This window comes from Pan troglodytes, chromosome 17 (assembly GCF_028858775.2).
Source record: "Pan troglodytes isolate AG18354 chromosome 17, NHGRI_mPanTro3-v2.0_pri, whole genome shotgun sequence".
Classification (NCBI taxonomy): Eukaryota; Metazoa; Chordata; class Mammalia; order Primates; family Hominidae; genus Pan; species Pan troglodytes.
The window spans coordinates 43,732,613-43,755,013 of record NC_072415.2 but is presented as its reverse complement, the minus strand read 5'-3'; the positions used below and the strand labels follow the sequence as shown (position 1 = coordinate 43,755,013).

Below are 22,401 nucleotides of genomic sequence, written 5' to 3'. Positions count from 1 at the left end.
TGTGAGGTAGGTACTGTTATTATTCTGTTTTTAATGAAGGATCTCAGACTTAGGTAAAATAAATCGTCCAAGGTCACACAAATAACAAAAGGGGGAAGGGGAATGTGATTGCTTAAGTTAAAGATAGTTCTTGTACAAATGCTAACACTTTGTAAAATCTTGAGGCCGTATCACCCTTTTCCAGAGTCGAAAAAAAGTAGAATTCACTAGGTTTTGTGTTATTGTTGTTTTGTATTGTTTTACTTCAAATGATAAAATTGACCAGTGTATTAGTCTATTCTTGTACTGATATAAGGAATTACCTGAGACTGGGTTAATCTAAGAAAAGAGCTTTAATTGACTCACACTTCCGCAGGCTGGACAGCATCTGCTTCTGGAGAGGCCTCAGGGAGCTATTACTCGTGGCTGAAAGGCAAAGAGGGAGCAGACGTCTTACATGGCCAGAGCAGGGGCGAGAGAGAGAGGAGGGGAGGTACCACACACTTCCAAACAAACAGAGTTCATGAGAACTCACTATGGTGATGACAGCACCAAGGGGGAATGGTGTTAAACCATGAGAAACCACCCCCATGATCCACTCACCTCCCACCAGGCCCCACCTCCAACACTGGGGATTATAATTGAACATGAGATTTGGGTGGGGACACACATCCAAAACCTATCAACTATTACAGCATTGGGAAGCTGCAAATTCTCATGCACCAACCTAGAGGGATATTTCTATGTAAGTCTGATGTATATGGTGTCTATCCTGAGGTATATTTAACTGTATATTTGACCCTAGGGTAAGATATGAGTGAAAATTAGATCAATACTCATTCTGCATTCTATTTCTTCATAATTTGTTGTGTACTATGAATGTATTGAGATTTCATTTGTTGGTAAAGAAATAATGTCTCCTTAGTTTCTTTGTTGTTGACTAGATATTGCCCTAATCAAGAAAACATTTTTTTTTGACCCTCTCACATGTAAGGTATGAGGACTCGATTTCCTATGATCCTGGAAAATATTTTTTCACAGGCTATATCTTGGTTGAAACCCAAATGATTTCTTTAGTCTGTCTCAAATTATGTGCAAGCAAAGAAATACATCATCTTTAATACATTACTTTGTAAATTAGGCATTAGATTTTTACTATTTTTTATATTGTTAATTTTTAATTAGTACTACTTAAAATTGCCAATGTTTGACTTTTTTTTGACTCATATAACAAGTTTGTATGATTCAATCTAACATGAATGCAAAAGGGCAACTAAGCTTTTGGTTTAACTTCATGTTAAAGAATATTTTTAAAAAGTGAGTGAAAAGTGAAAAAGAAAGCCAAAGATTCAGTGAGTGGTTTGAAAGCAACAATGTTTAAATATATATGTAAATATATATTATGCATGTTTACATATATGTGTGTATATGTGTATGTACATATGTGTGCATATATGTGTATATGTGTGTATATATGTGTGTACGCACCTCCTATTTATATATATTTATACATACACATACATATACCTAATATTTATATTTGGTTTCATATATATGTGTATACATGTATGTGTGTGTATCTATGTATGTGTGTGCATGTGTGTGCATGTGTTTATACCACCTATGTATACCTCTCATCTACCTCCTATTTCCACATGCACATACCACCTCTTCTACTATCAACATCCCTCACCAGAATGGTACATTTGTTATAATCAATGAACCTACAATGACACATTATCATCACTTAAAGTCCATAGTTCACATTAGGGTTCATGCTCAGTAGTGTACATTCTATGGCTGTTGACAAGTGTATAATTATATTATAGTATCATATACAATAGTTTCAGTATCTTAAAATCCTTTGTGCTCTGCCCATTTATCCCTTCCTCCCCCTAACCCCTGGCAACCACTGATCTTTTTACTGTCTCCATGGTTTTGCCTTTTTCAGAATGTCATTTAATTGGAATCATATAGTATGTAGCTTTTAAGATTGTGTTATTTCACTTAGTAATATGCATTTAAGATTCTTGGGCTGGGCACAGTGGCACACACCTGTAATCCCAGTGCTTTGGGAGACAGAGGCGGGTGGATCACCTGAGGTCAGGAGTTCGAGACCAACCTGACCAACATGGTGAAACCCCATCTCTACTAAATATAAAATATTAGCCACGTGTGGTGGTACATGCCTGCAATCCCAGCTACGTGGGAGGCTAAGGCAGGAGAATAACTTGAACCCGGGAAGCAGAGGTTGCAGTGAGCCGAGAACGCACCATTACACTCCAGCCTGGGGAACAAGAGTGAAACTCTGTCTAAAAAAAAAAATCCCATTGTCTGGATATACCATAGTTTATTTACACATCAACCTGCTGAAGGATATCTTGGGTTAAATTGTGTCCTTACTGATTTTCTGCCTGTTGGATATGTCCATTTCTAACATTTGTTGAAGTCTCAAACTATAATAACAGATTAATCTATTTCTCCCTGTGGTTCTGTTGGTGTTTGCCTCACATATTTTGATGCTCTGTTGTTAGGAGCATACACAATAAAGATTGTTCTGTCTTCTTGAAGAATTGACCCATTTATCATTAAGTAATATCCTTATTTATCCCTGATAAATCTTCTGGCTTTGAAGTCTGCTCCATCTGAAATTAGTATAGCTACTCCAGCATTCTTGATTAGTATTAGCATGGTATATCTTTATTCATTCCTTTATTTTTAAATTACATGAGTATTTATATTTGAATTGGGCTTCTTGTGGACTGCATATGGTTGGATCTTGATTTTTGATCCACTCTGACTATCTCTGTTCTTTCATTGGTATATTTAGACCATTGACATTCGGAGGGATTATTAATATAGTTTGAGTAATGTCTACTATGTTTGTTACTGTTTTCTATTCATTGCCTTTGTTCTTTGTTCCTGTTTTTGTCTTGCCCTCTTTTCCTGCCATATGCAATTTTACTTGAGCATTTTATGTGGTTCCATGTTCTCTCCTTTCTTATCGTATCAATTATATTTTTATTTTTACTCTTTCTAGTGCTTGCTCTAGAGTTTGCAATAGACATTCACAATGAACTCAAGACCACCTTCAAATAAGACTATATAAATTCATGAGTAGTACAAGTACCCTATAACGAAATACTCCTAATTCTTCCCTCACTTCTCTTATGTTCTTGTTATCACACATTTCATTTATACATAAACTATAGTTATTGTACGATTGTTGCTAGTATTATTAAAACACAGTTTTATCTGTTAGATAATTAAGAATGAGAAAAAATATTTTTATTTGACCTCCACTTATGCTTCCTCTAATGCTCTTTGAAAAAATAAGTCCAAGTCATTAACCTATATTATTTCCTTCAATCTAAAGAGCTTCTTTTAACATTTCCTGCAAGCCAGGTCTCCTGGTAACACATTCTCTTATTATTTTTTGTTTTTTAGTTTCAGAAAGTATTCCTCCTTCATTTTGAGTGATTATTTTTCAAGATACAGAATTCTAGTTAGCTGGGGCTTTTTTAATCAACACTAAGTATTTCACTCCAATCTTTTTGTTTGCCTCGTTTCTGAGAAGTCAGATGTAATTTTTATCTTTGCTCCTCTCTAGCTAAGTTGTTGTATTTTCTGGCTTCTTTCAAGATTTTTCTTTATCATTAATTTTCTGTAGTTTGACTATAATAAGGCTAGGTGTAGTTTTTCCCACATTTTTCTTGTTTGGTGTTTTCTGAATTTCTTGGATCTGAGGTGTGGTGTTTGACTTTTTTTTTTTAATTTCAGACATTATTGCTTCAAAGATTCTGTTTTTTCTCTTTTTTCCTATGTTAATTATGTATATTTCATAACTTTTGTGGTTATCCCACAGTTCTTACATATTCTTTTCTGTTTATTCAGAATTTTTCTCTTTGCTTTTCGGTTTTGAAAGTTTCTATTGACATATCCTCATGCTCAGAGATTCTTTCCACAGCCAAGTCCAGTCTACTAATGAGCCTATCAATGGCATTCTTAGTATCTGTTACATCTCCAGCATTTTTTTATTTTTCTCAAAATTTCTATCCCAGAATTTCTATCTCTATGCTTACATTATCCATCAGTTATTGTATGTTGTCTAGTTTTTCTATATAGATTCCCCAGAATATTAATCATGATTATTTTAAATTTATTGCATGATAATTTCAACATGCCTGCCATACCTGCGTCTGGTTCTGATGCTTGTTCTGTCTCTTCATGTTATGCTTTTGGCCTTTTAGTGTGCTTTGTAAATTTTTGTTAGAAGGAATACATGATGTTCTTGGTAAAAGGAAATGAGATAAACAGGTCTTTAGTAATGTATTTGTAAGATGTTGCATGGGAGGGGAAGCATCCTATAGCCCTTTGATTAGGTCTTAGTCTTTAGTAAACCTGGACACTAGACTGTGACTTTCACAAATGCTTCTCAGTTTTTCTCTTTCATTGTCTTTCCACTCTTCTTGGTGGTACAGGATGCCTAGAGCAGGCTAGAGTTGGGTAATTTTCTTCCTCCAACTCAACTGGACTCTAATAAAACCACAGCAATTTAGGCTCTGGTAAAATAATTTCTCTTAACAACCGGAAAGAACAGAATGCTCTGGCATGTTTCAAAATGGTTACTTTTCCCCTCCTTTTGCTATAAGCCTAAGGGTATTTTTATCTGATATTCACTGTTAAAAACGTGGTAGAAATTGTTGGAGGTAAAGCTCACAACTTGTGAGGACAGCTCTATGACTAAGTTCTAAGTTTCCTTGGAGTTTTTCCTTTTCAGGCTTGTCCATCACACTGAGCTTCCAGAAATTTGTCAATTACAATTTAGGTTTTCCTTCTCCAATAGTGGTTCCCATGGATGTGGGTTTCTGCTTTAGTGAGTTGTGATTCTCTCTATCTACCTGTTTGTCTGTCTGATTTTTTGAATAGCAATCTGCCCTAGAACCTCACTTCTCTGACAAATCCAAAAATTGTTTATTTTTCAACTGTTTAGCTTTTTAGTTGTTGGGATGGAGTGGCAACAACTAAGCTCCTTATATGTTGGAGTGGAAACCACCAAAAACATTGGTTTTGAATACACTATATAATAATTGTTTGAAAATTTTGTGGCATTTAAATAATTGTAATTCATTAAAATTGCTTTCTTATGAGGCAGGTTAGAAGCAATATCTAATTTAAACACTGAATAATTTATGGTGTTATGAGCCGACAGTTCCCTTTCCATAATTCTAAAATTCAAATGGCTCTGAGAAATTAAAGCTTTTGCATAAGTTTGTGGCAAACTCATTTTTTGGCAAAAGCTAACCAGAATGAAAGTTTTTTATGGTCTTTATCCATTTTAGTGTAAATACTCACATAATTTTCTGGAGAAATATCAATATATTTTATAGGATGCTTTTGGAGTATTTCAAAGTACATATTTATACTCCACATGCTATTTCTAAATACAAAAAAAAAATTCTAAGTTCCTCAACATTTATGGTACCAAGAGCTCTAAATAAAGGATTGTGGACCTGTTATAGTATTTTTAATGTCATAATTTAAGATGTGTCTTTACTAAGTAGTACATTATTTTGCACTTAACTAGAGGTAGAATAAGATAATATGGTTAAGACATTTTATAAATAGGTTAAAAAATAGTCAGAAAATTTAATTTACAATTTTAAAGGATAATATTATATCTGCCATGTTGCTTAAGCATAAATAAATCTCAAATTTCAATAAAATAACTGTAAAGAATATTGTCATTTTTTAGTTATCATTGTCTTCTTTTTGCCCTCTCATCCTTCTGTTACTACCTCTAAAGGGGAATGTGGGGGTGACTTTGTTTATAATTTGTCCTGGTCCTTATGAACAAGCATGTGATAATGTCTATTTGAGTCTTCCTTCTAAGGTTTTACCTCTATAATCTAAACATTCATCTGTTTTATATATTAAAAACCAAAGCTCTACAATCAACCATTTCTCACATACCTACCTTCAAGAGTAAATGTCAAAGTAAAATAGTCTATGTTTCTATTAGCCTTTATTTAATTTAAATTTATAGTTCAGATCCTCTTTTTCACTCCACAGTTAAACATCAATATTGCCCAAACAATTATACACCAGGATTTATTAAGCACTTGCTCTATCCCTGTAGTTGAACCTCCCTATTTACGTGTTATACATCAATGGATTCAATTAACCTCAAATGAAAAATATTTTTTTAAAAAACTTAAAATTAACAATATAACAATAAAAATGATAGAAACAAAAATATAACAATTATTTAAATAGCATTTATATTATATTAGATATTATAAGTACTAGAGATGATTTAAAGTCCGGAGGAAGATGTACATAGGTAATATGCAAATACTATGCCATTTATATAAGGGACTTGAGTATTTACAGACTTTGGTATCAGCAGGGGTCCTGGAACCAGTCTCCCCTGGTACTGAGGGATGACATTATACATCTAAATTAATACCTAATAAACAAACCCAGAATATCTTGGGTGCTTGCTTTGTATCAATAACTCATGCAGTTATAATTCCTCAAGGAATTTCATAAGTTCTCAAGGAAGCTTAATTTCTTGTAACTGGGACAGATAAGAAAATAGTAATTTAGAAGATAAATCCTTATGGAAGAGAAAAAGTATCATCAGTAGAGACCTGAGTAATGGAATACTACACTCACTAGCTCTTTCTGTTGACACCCAAGTCTCTCCTTTGGCCAGAATTTGGCCATTTTTCCTATCCTACTCTACCTTCGCAAGACCCTTTGTCTGTACTGGTATGTACTGGTATCAGTCACTTTGATATATGCATATGAAATTTTTAGAAAAGGTAGACATACATCTTTCAATAAATATTAATTTTGGAATAAGAAAATATAAATAGAATATTCAACAGATAGATAGTTAAAGACCAATTTGGCAGATACCAGCCAACTGGTCACCAACCCAATATTCTCTTCTTCCTGAGCACACAGTTAAACAGCATTTCCAAATTTTCCTTGCCCATGTGACTGAGTTCTGGGCAATGGAAAATGCATGGAGAGAAAAATGCAGTTCCAGCACCAGCCCATAGCAACTTTCCATGCATGATTCTTCTTTCCTTCTCTACTGGCTGGATACAAAGGTCTCCAAGGCCTAGACTTCCACAGTGGGAAGGAGCCTAGGTTACCACATGTGACGTCTTTTTCCAGTCAGGGAAAACATGTTAAGCTTCATGAGAATGATAACCAGATTGTATTTAGTCACTGAGATTGGGGGGATTTTGTCTGTTACTGCAGCTAGCATTATACTAACCAATACATATATGAACATATAATTTAATTTAAGAATATATTTATATGTCACATGATGTCAACATAATAAATATCAAACCAGATATTATATCAGTTAAACCTTGTATTCAATAACATAGTAGGTATGGATGGGTAGGCATTGAAGCTAGACGTATGAGTCCATTTTCATACTGCTATGAAGAAATACCCTAGACTAGGTAATTTATAAAGAAAACGAGGTTTAATGTACTTACAGTTCCACATGGCTGGGGAGGCCTCACAATCATGGTGGAAGGCGAAAGAGGAGCAAAGTCACATCTTACATGGCATAGTCAAGAGAACATATGCAGGGGAACTGTCCTGTATAAAACCATCAGATCTCATGAGACTTATTCACTATCATTAGAAAACCTTGGGAAAAACTCTCCCCCATGATTCAGTTGCCTCTCATTGGGTCCCTCCATGACACATGGGGATTATGGTTGCTACAATTCAAGATGAGATTTGGGTGGGGACACAGCCAAATATCACTAGGCTATAGAGTTTAAATTGCAACTCCACTATTCACTCTCATTTTTCTCACTGCTAAAGTGAATGTAATAGTATCTACCTCATGGGATCTTTGTGAGAATGAACTCTAATATGTGTAAAGTACTAAGTACTGTTATGGAATATAATAAGCACACTATAAGACCAAATTATCATTACTGTATATATTATTATTATTAATGAGGATGATGATGTTGCTATCATTTACTATTAGAGTTATTTTTAAAATAAGACAAATGAAACAAAACTATTCTATATGCAACCTAAGAGTAGTGCAAAAATAGATGCCAGGCTGGGCAATTCCATTGTTAAGCAGCAATTGTCTTTTAATGTCTAAAGCCTAGGCCAGTGAAATAAATATTTATATAAAACTACTTCCTTTTGAATAAAAATATTAATAGTGCCCTCAAATCGATACAATATTATCATTATTTGAATTGAATTGGTGGTGATGAAATTAATTACTGGGAGTTCAAATCACCTTCAAGGCTCACCTCTAACTCAAACTTAACTCTAAAAGGAGAAAAATGTAGTTCTATAAATATGAGATAACAGTATAGTAAAATCAGACTTATGGAAATTCATTAACAGTATGCATAACTTTTTTTCATCATCAAACATCAAAGTACTTTCCCAAAATCTAAATGATATTCACAATAGGCATCCTGAGATCTGATATTTTTACCTTCTACTATTTCAACTGTGGAAACTAAACTGAGGTATCAGAAGATGAAGTTTGCCATTTTGGGACTTCTACTTCAGAATGATAGGTAATAACTTTAATAATTGTGTTTGTAACTTTGAAAGAAGAGTTAAATCTAGGATTGACATTTTAAACTTAAATTGGTTAAAATATATGTCAAACTCTCTCAAGAAATTCTTTTACAAGGAAGTATGTAATAACTTCAAATAAAATGCATTGCTTTTGACATATGCCTTGTATTCCTAAATGAAATCTGCAGAATGGTGGAGCATTTCTCTGATAGAAAACCTTCAGTAACCATATAGCACACCAGGCTTGTGTGCTGTGAGAGGGTCACAAGGATCAGTTGTTCTACACCCATTTCATAAAGACAGCTTAGCCCCTCCCCAGCCCCTGACCTGTATTTCTCTTCTCTTCTGCCTTGAAATGTGTTTAGTGTCTAAGATTGTTATCTGTTCAGTGTTTAATCTCTCTGTGTGATTGCACTGCCTGTCTCTAAGGCCCTCCATCCTCAAAAAACTCTTTCTCATAAGATGATTTCCTGTCATTAATAAATCAAATTACATTCATCAGAATAAAAAGTTTTGTGTTCAGCAAAAATCCATGACAGCTGTGTTCTCAATGTCTTCCTTACTATTCAGAAGTTGTGTCCAACAGTGCCTTCTGCAAAGGACCACCATTAACTGAGAGAAAAGGGAGAGATGCTTGACATGAGGGCATTTTATTTCCATGTGTATTAATTTCTTCACCAATTGCCTTTTTAAAATTAATTTATTTACTTTTTTTACATCTGGGCTGGAGTGCAGTGGCGCCAACTCGGCTGACTGCAACCTCCGCCTCCTAGGTTCAAGCAATTCTCCTGCCTCAGCCTCCTGAGTAGCTGGGATTACAGGTACCCGCCACCATGCCCGGCTAATTTTTTTGTATTTTTAGTAGAGACAGGGTTTCACTATGTTGGCCAAGGCTGGTCTCAAACTCCTGACCTCGTGATCTGCCCACCTTGGCCTCCAAAAGTGCTGGGATTACAGGCATGAGCCACTGCACCCGGCCTTTTAACAACCCCATTGTATTGTGAATAGTGAGCTCAGTCTTGTGAAAACAAATACATGAGAGTAGATCAGAGTAAAGGAAAAGAAGAAGATATTCCTTACCTTATAATTAGATTTCTTCTTTGTACAAATGGTAATTTTTAATGAAAATATTTTATTTCTGTTTTTATGGTGGTATAAAAAAGTCTCATAATTTTAGCATCTTAACTATTTTTAAGTGTACAGTTAACTACATTCACAATGTTGTGCGACAGATCTCCAGAACCTTTTCGTCTTGCAGAATGGAAACACTATACCCATTAAACAAGAATTCCCCTTTGCTTCCTTCTCCCAGCCACTGGTAACTATCATTCTACTTTTTATATCTATGAGTTTGACTGGTCTAGATACCTCATGTAAGTGAAATTATACAGTATTTGCTTTTTTGTGAGGGTCTTATTTAACATAGTGTAATGAACTCAAGATTCATCCATGTTGCAGTGTGTGATAGGATTTCCTTACTTTTTAAGGCTGCATAGTATCCCATTGTATGTATATACCACATTTTATTTATTCATTCATCCAGCCATGGACAGTTGAATTGCTTTCACCTCTTGGATACTGTGAACAGTAAAGCCATGGATAAGGGTATGCAAATATCTTTTGAGATCCTGCTTTCCATTCTTTTGGATACAGGCACACCTTGTTTGATTGTGCTTTGAGTTATTGTGCTTCACAGATAGTGAATTTTTTTTTTGCGAATTTAAGTTTAGAGGAAACTGTGTCAAGCAAGTCTATTGGCACCATTCTTCTAATAGCATGTGCTCACTTTGTGTCTCTGTGTTGCATTTTGACGATTCTTGCAATATAATAAACTTTTTCATTATTATTGTATCTGTTACTGTGATCTATGATCAGTGATCTTCAGTGTTAATATTGTAATTGTTTTTGATCACCACAAACTTCTCCCATATAAGATGATGAAATAAATAAATGTTGTGTGTATTCTGACTACTCCAATGACTGGCTCTTCCCCCATCTCTCTCCCTCTCCTTGAGCCTTCTGAAGAAAATTAAAAGTGCTCTTCCACTGAGCACATGAATAATAAGAAAGCAAAACAGCTTTATTGCTGATATGGAGAAGGTTTTAATAGTCTGGATAGATCAAACCAGCCACAATATTCCCTTAAGCCAAAGCCTATTCCAGAGCAAGTCCCTAAATTTCTTGAATTCTGTGAATGCTGGGAGAGGTGAGAAAGCTTCAAGAGAAAAGTTGGAAGCTAGTAGAGGTTGGTTCAGAAGGTTTAAGGAAAGAGGCCTTCACCAGAACATAAACATGCAAGGTAAAGCAACGAATGCTGATGTAGAAATTGCAGCAAGTTATCCAGAAGATCGAGTTAGTATTATTGATGATGGTGGCTATGCTAAACAACAGATTTTCAATGTAGACAAGATAGCCTTTTATTAGAAGAAGAAGCCATCTAGGACTTCTATAGTCAGAAAAGTTAATGCCTGGCTTCAAAGCTTCAAAGGACAAGCTAACTATCTTGTTAGGGGCTAATGTAGCTGGCGGCTTTAAGTGGAACCCAATGCTCCTTTATCATTATGAAAATCCTACGGCCCTTAAGAATTTGCTAAATCTACACTGCCTGTGCTCTATAAATGGAACAGAGCCTAGATGACAGCCCATCTGTGTACAGCATGGTTTACTTAATATTTTGAGCCCACTATTGAGACTTACTGGTCAGAATAAAAGATTCGTTTCAAAATATTACTGCTCCCGCACAGTGTGCTTGGTCACCCAAGAGCTCTGATGGAGATACACAAGAAGATTAATGATGTTTTCAGGCCTGCTAACCAACATCCATTTTGCAGCTGACAGATCAAGGAGTAATTTTGACTTTCAAGTCTTATATTTCAGGAATACATTTCCCAAGGCTATAGCTGCCATAGCTACTAATTGTTCTGCTTGATCAGAAAAAGGTAAATTGAAAACCTTCTGGAAAGAATACAGTATTCCATATACCGTTATAAACATTTGTGGTTCATGGGAGAAGATCAAAATAGCAAAATTAACAGGAGTTTGGAAGAAGTTGATTCCAACCCTCATGAATGACTTTGAGATTCAAGCCTTCAGTAGAGGAAGTCATTGTAGACGTGTGGAAATAGCAAGAGAAGTAGAATCAGAACTGGAGCCTGAAGATGTGACTGAATTGCTGCAATCTTATGATAAAACTTGAACAGATGAGGAGTTGCTTCTTATGGATAATCAAAGAAAGTAGTTTCTTAAGATAGCATCTACTCCTGGTAAAGATCCTGTGAGCATTGTTGAAACAAACAAATAAACAAAAAGATTTAGAATATTACATAAGCTTAAGCTTAATTGATTAAACAGCAGAGTTTGAGAGGATTGACTCTTATTTTGAAAGAAATTCTACTCTGGGTAAAATGCTATCAAACAACCTCACATGTTATAGAGAAATCTTGAATGAAAGGAACAGTCAATGAATGTGGCCAACTTCATTGTGGTGTTATTTCAAGAAACTGTCACAGCCACCCTATGCTTCAGCAATCACCATGCTGATCAGTCAGCAACCATCAACATGGGGTCAAGACCTTCTTCCAGCAAAAAGATTATGACTTACTGAAGGGTCCAATGATTTTTGGCATTTTTTAGAAATAGAGTATTTTTAAATTAAGATATGTGCATTGCTTTATTTAGAACTAGTGCTATTGCACACTTAATAGACTACAGTATACTGTAAACATAGCTTTTGTATGCACTGGGAAACAAAAATATTTGTGTAAGTCACTTTATTATGATATTCACTTTATTGCAGTGGTTGAAAACCCAACTTGCAATATCTCCAATGTATGCCTGTATATACCCAGAAGTGAGATTGCTGGAAAATATGGTAGTCCTATCTTTAATTTTTTGAGGAAGTGCTATACTGTTTTCTATGTTAGTTGCATGATTTTACAATCCCACCAATAGTGCGCAAGGGTTCCAACTTTTCCACAACATCCTCAACACTTTTTTTTTAAATATATATGTAGTTGCCATCCTAATGGGTGAGAGGTGGTAGCTTTTTGTAGTTTTGGTGTGCATTTTTCGGATAATTAGTAAGGCTAAGCATCTTGTCATATGTTTCTTGGTCATCTTTAGAGAAATGTTGATTTAAATCCTTTGCTCGTTTTTTAATCAGGTTATTTGTTTTTTTATTGTTGAGTTGCAGGCATTTTTATACATTTACTTTTAGCTTTAAAAAATTGCAGCATACCATAAATGATTTAATCTTTGGACTAAATTTTTGTTTAATTTTTTTTTTTTGAGACAGAGTCTCACTCTATCTCCCATGCTGAAGTGCAGTGTCATGATCTCAGCTCACTGCAACCTCCACCTCCCGGGTTCAAGCCATTCTCCTGCCTCAACCTCCCGAGTAGCTGGGATTGCAGATGCCCACCACGCCCAGCTAATTTTTGTACTTTTTATTTGAGATGGGGTTTCACCATGTTGGCCAGGCTGGTTTTGAACTTCTGACCTCAGATGATCCACCTGCCTCGGCCTCCCAAAGTGCTGGGATTACAGGTGTGAGCCACTGTGACCAGCCTTAAAAAAGTATTTTTGGTTCAAATGTTAATTTACACATCAAAGAGTCTGATGTTTGTAGGATTCAGAAATTTTAGCTGTAGACAACAGGCTGATTACAGCAGAAAAAAATATTTATATAAAGTAATCTCTGGAAGGGGTGGAGAATCAGGCTTGGAACCTTTGCAGGCAGAAACAGTGCCCCGGTTTACTTTGCAGAAGTTACCTGATGGAAGTACTTTAAGACTGAGCACTAGTAATTACCCCTAGAACTGTACATTTTCTCTTAGGTCTCCCAACATCACTTACAGTTCTAAAAATTAGAAATACTTCCTTTGTAAAATGCAGTTCACAAGAGTAAACTGAAAATATGACCCCTCTACAAAAATACATCACCTCAAAATTTCATTGTTATTGTAAACAGTTTCAAATCTAGGATCTCTGAATAATGTCCTTTTTTTCTTCTCATTTGATCATTTTCCTATCTTGTAAAGGATAGATCCAACTGCAAAATTCTCATACATAGAACACTTTCTACAAAACAGTGGAGGAAAAGAGAAGGTTCACTGTCACTTCTGTATGCATTTGAGTTGCTGCTAATCATCCCAATATAGGAATAACTTCCAGAAACATTTCAACCAACAAACGTAACTGCATTATGCCACACAGGTGTTTGGGATTACAGATTCTGATGTGAACATGTGCTATTATTCCTGGTATGAAAGTATAAGGGAAATGGAAACAGGAGAAACAAAAATTGAACTGTTTTCAGCCATAGTTTAGAATGAAAAACATTATTTCACATTTTTCCAATTATTATACATGTAAAATACAAAATGTAGGATTTGTATCTCACCAACACCTAGTCAAAATGAAAAGGTCTGTCCTTTGAAGAAATACTGAATAAGCACACCACCTTTTCCTTCTTTTATTGGAATCCCACACTAAAGACTTTATCTGAATTCTTGTGTTTGCATAACATAAACTCATAGCAGGCCTGAGAACACCTAACACTCTTTTCACACATTGTATGGATCTCACCTATCGAATTTCTCTCAGCATATTGTATCAAACATATAATTGTCCAGATGAGGCCTGGAAGCTCCGAGAGAAATAACATGCAAAGTTGCCACTGACACACACACACACACACACACACACACACACACACACACACACAAATGGCTTGAAGAAGTAAGTTTTCCAGTAACGAAAGTTCTATATATAGATTTATCTAACATTCTGTATAAGTTATGAGGATAATGTGATCTGTATAAGTTATGAGAATAATGTGATCCTATAGTTTAAAACTTTTAATTTTTAAAGTATAGGCCTTATTATTTGAATTATAGGCCTTAATTTTATAATAATTTTGTGTATTTCTTCAGAATCATTGGTCATTCTACAATTCATACATAAAAGAAAGTAAGTATGTCACATGAAGCCAAAATAATGAAAGACTGGCATAAGCTTAAAAATGTCAGTATGTCAAAGATTCAACAAAACATTAATAAACAATTTTTTCAACCATATTTTATGGGAAAGATAAAAATCAAGTGTCAAACTGACGAGATACTGACCAGTTTATTTAAAAACCAAAGGTCATATATACTGTTTTGTTGTAAACTACAATATTTTCAACAAGACAAATATTACATATCTGGGTTTTTAGAATGGATAAATATATTAAGAACTCTCAAATATCATGAAGATTCCATGGAGCTCATAATGGCTATACTTATTTGAATTTCATGTAAATCAAACAAAAACACTAAGAACTCAAAGTGTGTTCCTCAGACTTTCAGGAGCTGCATCACTTGGGCTCTCACTAGAAATCAAAATTCTTGGACCCCACTGTAGACCTACTGAATGGGTCCAGTAACTTGTGTTTTACCAAGTCCTTTGGGCGATTTCAACGCATGACAAAATGAAAATAACACCGCTCTAGCCAGACAATATCTTGAAAAACAAGGCTTAAAATAATGTTCTCTGTCATTTTGAAGTGCCTAAAAAATGTAGCTGAGGTTTAAAAATTATTAAGCGGAAGAGATTTTCATTGGCAGGTTATGATAAAAGGATTTATTTTTAAATGACAATTTCATGGGAATCTTCAAAGTAATTGTTAAATTTTGTCTTTTTTTTTTTTGGACAAGCACTGGAAAAATGTCAAAATGCAATGTCAAATGTGACTTATTTGTCCAAAATTGATTAAGAAGAATTAATGTAAATAATGGGAAAGCATATACAAAATGGTAAATGAGTAAACCAGATACCATATACCATCTATGGTTATACAAATGAATAATTGCAGATTCACATGCAGTTGTTAAGTAATAATAAAAAGATATCTTGTGTGCCCTTCACGCAGTGGAATGTGACATTTAAACTGCAATTTCAATTTTGACCTTTTGGAAAAAGCTGAGAAATTACAGACTCCTAATTTGGAAATATATGAAGAAGGCTACATCATTTTGTTGTCTATTTATTTAATACAAGATTGAGAGCACATTCAGATAAAGTGCTAATGTAATATGAAAAAAATAAAGATGAAAAGTGAAACATAAAGAATATTTCTCTGATAATGAGAAGTGAGTTGCAATAAACTTCAGTCCATATCGAAGGTAATATTTCTTTAGGAGGAAGAAATAATAGAATTAATGAAGAGGAATGAATTATATTATCATATTGCGAGAAGATTTAAGTTGCATGTTGGATTTGACAAAAAATATTGATATCAATGAAGAAAACATAAAACTCATAAACGCTGCTTTAATGAAGGCATCAATCACTGTGCAGGGAAACTTAAAATGTCCTGAAATCTCATGGTTCAGACATGAAAGGAACTTGATTAAAGGTTTCCCCAAACTAAACACAATCTAACAGTTTGCATGATATTAGCAATAATTAATTTGAACAGTAAAAAACATAAACTGTCAAGAATAAAAGACATTTTCATTAGACAGAATAAAGACTGAATTATTTTTCTATTCTCTCAGTAGAATATATTACTACACAACTGTTGTCGTATGAAGAAGCAGTCAAAGAGCATGCAGCCAAGAAAAATGGGAAAATGTCATTTATTTTTGCATTTGTGTTGTTTGTGGCACTTAGAAGATTTTTTTTAAAAATTAGATTCCCGGGGTACTTGTGCAGGTTTGTTACATGGGCATATTGCATGATGCTAAAGTTTGGGGTATGATTGGTCCCCTCACACAGGTAGTGAGCATAGTACCCAATAGGTAGTTTTTAAACCCTTTCCCCACTACCCTCCTTCCTCCTCTCTCTAGTAGTCTTCAAAGTTTGTTGTTCAAATCTTTATATTCATTTGTACCCAATGTTTATATTCCCTTATAAGTGTTGACATGTGCTATTTGGTTTTCTCTTTCTGTATTAATTCCCTTATAAGTGTTGACATGTGCTATTTGGTTTTCTCTTTCTGTATTAATTCCCTTAGGATAATGACCTACAGCTGCATCCATGTTGCAGCATGATTTCATTATTTTATGGTTACGTAGTAGTCCATGATGTATATGTACCATGTTTTCTTTATCCAGTCCACCACTGATGGGCACCTAAATTGATTCCATGTCTTTGCTATTGTGAATGGTGCTGTGATGAACACATAATTGCATGTGTCTTTTTGGTAAAATGATTTGATTTCCCTTGGGTTTGTATGCAGTAATGAGATTACTGGGTCAAATAGTAGTTCTGTTTTAAGTTCTTTGAGAAATCACCAAACTGCTTTCCACAGTGGCTGAACTCATTTACATTCCTATCAACAGTGTGTAAGCATTCTTTTTTCTCTATTGTCTCATCAGAATCCGTTATTTTTTATTTTAATTTTTATTTATTTATTTATTTATTTGAGATGGAGTCTCACTCTGTCACCCAGGATGGAGTGCAGTGGCACGATCTCGCCTCACTGCAACCTCAGCCTTCCGGGTTCAAGCCATTCTTCTGCCTCAGCCCCCCAAGTAGCTGGGACTAGAGGTGCCCGCCAGCACGCCTGGCTAATTTTTGTGTTTTTAGTAGAGACAGGGTTTCACCATATTGGCCAGGCTGGTCTCAAATTCCTAATCTCATGATCCGCCCGCCTCGGCCTCCCAAAGTCCTGGGATTACAGGCATGAGCCACCGTGCCCAGATTATTTTTTGACTTTTTAATAATAGCCATTCTGACTGGAGTGAGATGGTATCTTATTGTGGTTTTGATTTGCATTTTGCTAATAATTAATTATGATGAAGATTTTTTCATGTTAGCCACTTGTAAGTCTTCTTTAGAGAAATGTCTATTAATGTCCTTTGCCCACTTTTTAGTGGGGTTGTTTCTTGTTGGTTGAATTAGTTAAGTTACTTATAGACTCTGGATGTTAGAACTTTGTTGGATGAATAGTTTATGAACATTTTCTCCTATTCTGTAGGCTGTCTGTTTACTCTGCTAATTTGTTTTGCCGTGCAGAAGCTCTTTAGTTTATTTGGGTCCCACTTGTCAATTTTTGTTTTTGTTGCAGTTGCTTTTGAGGACTCAGTGATAAATTACTTGCCAAAGATGATGTCCACAAGAGTATCTCCTAGGTTGTCTTCTAGAATTTTTATAGTTTGAGATCTTACATTTAATCCACCTTGAGTTAATTTGTGTATGTGTTGATAGGTAGGGGTCCAGTTTCATTCTCCTGCATATGGGTAGCCAGTTATCCCAGCACCATTTATTGAATAGGATGTCTTTTCCTTATTGCTTGTGTTTGTCAATTTTGTTGAAGATTGGATGGTTGTAGGTGTGTGGCATTATTTCTACGCTCTCTATTCTGTTCCATTGGTCCATGTATCTGTTTCTGTACCAGTTTCATCCTGTTTTCGTTATCGTATCCTTGTAGTGTAGTTTGAAGTCAGGTAGTGTGATGCCTCTGGCTTTGTTTTTTGCTTAGAATTGCTTTGGCTATTTGAGCTTTTTAAAATTCTATATGAATTTTAGAATAGATTTATCTAATTCTGTGAAAAATGTCATTGGAAATTTGATAGGAATAGCATTGACTCTGTAGTTTGTTTTGGGAATTATGGTCATTTTAATGAGATTGATTCTTCCAATCCATGAGCATGGGATATTTTTCCATTTGCTTATGTCATCTCTGATTTCTTTAAGTAGTACTCTCTTTGTAGAGGTCTTTTACCTCATTGGTTGTATATATTCTAGAGTATTTCATTTTTGTGCTTGGCTATTTTAAATGAGATTGCATTCTTGATTTGGCTCTCAGCTTGAACATTATTGGTGTTTGCATTGTTGATTTGGCTCTCAGCTTGAACATTATTGGTGTTTGCATTGTTGATTTGGTTCTCAGCTTGAACATTCTTGGTGTATAAAAATGCTACTGATTTTTATATGTTGATTTTGTATCCTAAAACTTCACTGAAGTGGTTTATCAGTTCTAGGGTCCCTTTGCTGGAGACTTTAAGGTTTTCAAAATATAGAATAATATCATCTGCAAAGAGAGATGATTTGACTGCCTTTTCTATTTTGATGGCTTTTATTTCTTTCTCTTGTCTGATTGCTCTGGCTAGGACTTCCAGTACTATGTGGAACTGGAGTGATGAGAGTGAGCAACCTTATCTTGTTCCAGTTCTTAATGGAAATGCTTCCAGCTTTTGCCTAGTCAGTATGATTTTTGCTGTGGGCCTGTCATAGATGGCTGTTAATATTTTGAGGTATTTTATATATTTAGAAGCTTTTAAAAATTTTGTAATTTGTGGTTATTCTCCTCATCTTAAATAAATAGTAACTTTTTAATCTAATGTTTCAAAATAGCCCCCTCTCTAAATTTTATAACTTTCAGGCTTTACAAAATGTGGATTCATCCAATCAAGTGAACCTAAAACAATGCTCTAAACATGAAGTAGTGCTTCTTAAATGTTGTTGAATAAGTTAATATAGAAATAGTCAAAACAGAGGGGATATAAAATCAATCACAACATTTATAAACTTAAATTTTATTTTGAAAATATAAAATATATTTTAAAATAGAGAATACAATGAACCAGTAGTACTCATCACCTAAACTGAACAGTGTTTAAGACTTTCCCACATTTTTTAACTTTTTAACTTTTTTTCTGTAGTATTTTAATTTCTCTTAAGAGACAGGGAGTATTAGTCCATTCTTATGCTGCTAATAAAGACGTACCCAAGACTGGGTAATTCATAAAGGAAAGAAGTTTAATTGACTCACAATTCAGCATGGCTGGGGAGGCTTCAGGAAACTTACAATCATGGTGGAAATGGAAGAAAACACATCCTTCTTCACATGGCAGCAGTAAGGAGAAGTGCTGAGCAGAAGGGGAAAAGCCTCTTATAAAACCATCAGATTTCATGAAAACTCACTATCACAAGAACAGCATGAGGATAACCTCCCCCATGGTTAAACTACCTCCCACTGGGTCTCTCCCATGATACATGCAGATTATGGGAACTGCAATTCAAGATGAAATTTGGGTAGGGACACAGCCAAACCGTATCACAAGGTATTGCTCTGTTGCCCAGGCTGGAGTTCAGTGGCAGGATCATAGCTCACAGCAGCCTGGGATTCGTGGGCTCAAGCAATACTACTGCCTCACCCTCCCCAGTACACTTCTAGGGATGCATGCCACCATGCTTGTATAATTGTTTTTGGTTTTTGGTTGGTTTGTTTGTTTTTAGGGATGGAGGTCTCACTATGTTGCCGAGGCTTGTCTTAAACTCCTAGCCTCAAGCAATCCTCCTGCTTTGACTTCCCAATGTTCTGGGATTATAGACATAACCTGGCCTTCTATAGTATTTTAAAGCATATCTCAGGCATTCTTGTCGTATCATCTCTTCATATCTTAACTTGTATCTCTAACAAGTGTGGATATTTTGTTACATAAATATTTACTTAACCAAATGTTAAGGTATTACATCTAACCAAAATTAATAATTCCATGTTATTATATATTATCCTCATCTATAATAGAATATTTTTACTTTTCTCAAAAAAATGTCTCTTGCTTTGGGTTTCTTTGAATCATAATAGAAGCAAGGGTTACACATTTTATTTGATTATATCTCTTAAATCTCCTTTAATATATCTTATTTCTGTATCAGTAAATTGTTGCAGAACCAAGGTCAATTGCCCTGCCCAATGTCTCATATTTTGGATCTACCTGTGTGCTTTCTCTGGTGTGATTTAACTTCTCTCTCTGCCATTTTTCTTACAAATGGAATTTAGCTCCAGACAAGTGGTTCTCAAGCTTGACTGTGCCTCAGAATCTCATGGAGGTCATGTTAAAACACAGATTGCTGGGCCTACATCCAAAGTTGATCTTGGGAGTGAGCTGAGCCTTTGCATTTCTAGGAGGTTTCCAGGAGATGCTGATCCTGCTAGTGCAACCAGCACATTTTGAGAACCACTGTTTCTAGATTGAAGTTTGGGTTCAACTTCTTCTCACTCTTTCTCTTCCTTCCTTCCTACCTTCCTTCCTTCCTTCCTTTCTTTTCTTTCTTTTCTGTCCTTTCTTTTCTTTCTTTTCTTTTTTTTTTCCTTTCTTTCTTTCTTTCTTTCTTTCTTTCTTTCTTTCTTTCTTTCTTTCTTTCTTTCTTTCTTGATGGTGAGTTTACTTCTTGAGTAGTGCCATGTGCTTCATATAATATCGGAAGACACACAGTGCTAGATCATTACACTTATAATGATACTGACATTGCTTGTAAACTCACTGATGAATAACTGATATTTTTAAAAGGAAATATAAGATAGTTTTTAAAATTGCAATTTAAAAAATTATATCATCTTTAGTGTAACTCAAAAGTGTAATCAGTCACTCACTCAGAAAATGTTTACTTTATTCCTTCTATGTGTTTGGCATTGTGCAATGTTATAAAGATGAAAGGTGCCTATGTGACTCTCCCCTCAAGTAACTCTCAGACTGCATGGAATATGAACATATAAACTCATTTGCATGATACCTTACGATCACTGCTGTGACATAGATATGCAAAGCACATGAAAGCATAGACACCTGGCACTGAATTCATGTGTTCTTCCCTCATTTAGGACATAATGAGGAAACACAGGTTCGCCTTTTTTCCACTGGCTGCAAATATCGGACACAGCTCCCAACCGCAGCTGTGTCTAACACCAAGCACTGTGGTGTTGCTATCTGAGCCATCCTAGGTTCTGACTACAGATAAGCAAACAGGTCGCGTTTCCTTCAAGTGGGAATTTTCAAGGCCTAATGCTGGCAGTTCTATTGGGATGGGAAAATTTGAGAAAAGGAAAGTGCAAATGTATTCTCAGAAGGCTCTTTGCTGAGGAAAGCCATGTTTTATCATGGGAGGAATAAGCAAAGTATATAGCTAAGGCAAAAATCTACCCTTATCCCCATAAGCCAACACCTGTGTTTTGAGGATAAGCATGTATCCGTCTTCCATAGAGCCTAAATTGTGGTTCTTTAATAACTTTGGATCTTTATTTTAGTTCTGGTTTGGATTTTTTTAGGTTTATACTTGAAGTAAGAAAACAATTGCACCTGAAATGAAGGTTTCCTAGGCTATGGTCATCCAAAGTTCTTATTAAGGCAAGGCAGGCTTATGGGGCAAATGGCTGCCATATATTATATGGGTTATTTGGAGACCTATAGTAACTTGTATTCCCTGAGCCTATGATACCATTGCAATACTCACATTCCCCCATTTATAAAAACCAAATACTTTTATAGAAAAAAGAGAAATTATAGTCAGTCTTGAATTGCAATCTGTAAAGCTCATGTCTTGGATTCTGTGAGGGATATGTGTTGGTTCTTATCTCAGACTAGTTTGAAGAAAAATGCAAATTAATATGGAAAGTAGAGAACAATTATAGTGTTTAAATCTGTGTCAAATTAAGTAACTTGGCTTCACAGTTTAGGGAAAGATTGAAGTAGACTAGGGTAGAAGCTGGAATCTTTGTGGAAATTGAACTTAATTCGGCCTTAAATGATAGGTCCTAAATGGTAAGAGAGGCAAGAAATGATAATCCAGCTGAAAAGCAGAATTCAGTTATAAAAATTTCAGTTTGTTTTGTAGAGCAAAATAACATCAATCATCCTTGAGATTTAGATCCTGAATATTTTCAGATCTGCAAGATTGCACGTTCTTTAAAACTTGAGTAAACAGGGCTATACGTTTTTCACTGTTCCAACTGGTTCTGTGTCCATCAAACAGCTGCATTGAATGAATTAGCCCAGAATATTTGCATTCAAATAACCGTATTGTAACATTTTTAAATATTTCACATTGCCATTCAAA

The 22,401-nt window shown here is 35.1% G+C and overlaps 1 protein-coding gene across 17 annotated transcripts in view; it reads left to right on the top strand.

Moving 5' to 3' along the window:
• The window catches only part of NOL4 (nucleolar protein 4), a 381,831-nt gene that overhangs the window by 247,880 nt on the left and 111,550 nt on the right, over nucleotides 1–22,401 (top strand). The gene's annotated exons all lie outside the window — the stretch shown is intronic.